The following is a 988-nucleotide window of genomic DNA, read 5'->3' as shown; positions in this document are numbered from 1 at the left end:
GTATACATGTTATAGTTGGTCGTCAGTGACCGTGTGCCCTAATGGATAAGGCGTCGGACTTCGGATCTGAAGATTACAGGTTCGAATGATGTCACGCTCGTGTTTTTCCAGTTCTGAAAAAGAAACATACCCTTTTAATGTAGCAATTGAGCAGTACGAAACTGTCTGAATGTTGCTTTTGACCATTTTTTGCTCGGAGTTGCTCCTGAGCTTGAAACACGCACAACAAGACCGGTGTTAACTAGCGAAATGGTCGGCAGAGTGCCGACACCGCGAGTTTTGACTGGCACTTGCACATCTAAAACAACGTCGGAAAGTAACTCGTTCGGCTTTTGAGTCACATAAAGTATGTGTGTTAATTTTGACGCCACTAGCTCTGCATGTTGTCATGCAATTTCTTTACCTCTCAGAAATGATTATGACATTAAAGTGAAGTACGTGACGAGTGTGACGTTAGGAGAACATTAGGCAGCATGGAGAGATTCTGTATGGGACCACCCAACCCAAACGAGTACTGTGTGACGTGCTACCCGGCAGGTACTCACCGCGGTAGCCGGCTAGCTCAGTCGGTAGAGCGTCAGACTCTTAATCTCAAGATCGTGGGTTCGAGCCCCACGCTGTTCGGAACGGAATTTTGTTCCACTGCAGATGGAAATTACTGTTTTTCTGATTAACAAGATGTAATGGAAATAGCAACTTTAAACTTTTCCTACGTCTCTGTCAGTCGCAAGGAAACTGTATTTGAAGGTGAAGGTGATTTTGTAGACATGTGGGAAAGACAAGTTCTGAAATGCAAGTGTTGTTGTTTGGAGAACACATCGGTTACGTGTCAGATGTGTAGCTAAGCAGAAATTCGTCGCCATAGCTGCAAATATTAGCCGGTAATATGAAGTGTTGTCAGCGGAAGTCTGATTATGCAGACGACCGTAAAGGCGAAGTACCCAAGAGTACCGCTAGGCCGCGCCTCTTTAGCTCAGCAGTAGAGCAG

The 988-nt window shown here is 45.3% G+C and overlaps 1 non-coding gene across 1 annotated transcript; it reads left to right on the top strand.

Annotated features, from left to right (window-relative positions):
* The first annotated feature begins 551 nt into the window (after positions 1-551).
* On the top strand, positions 552-624 carry Trnak-cuu (transfer RNA lysine (anticodon CUU)). Its single transcript has one exon. It is a non-coding gene; the product is annotated as a tRNA-Lys (tRNA).
* Positions 625-988: the final 364 nt, after the last annotated feature.

Source organism: Schistocerca gregaria, unplaced genomic scaffold, assembly GCF_023897955.1.
Source record: "Schistocerca gregaria isolate iqSchGreg1 unplaced genomic scaffold, iqSchGreg1.2 ptg000259l, whole genome shotgun sequence".
NCBI classification, from domain to species: Eukaryota; Metazoa; Arthropoda; class Insecta; order Orthoptera; family Acrididae; genus Schistocerca; species Schistocerca gregaria.
Note: the sequence above shows the minus strand (reverse complement) of the source record. Positions and strands in the feature narration are given on the sequence as shown.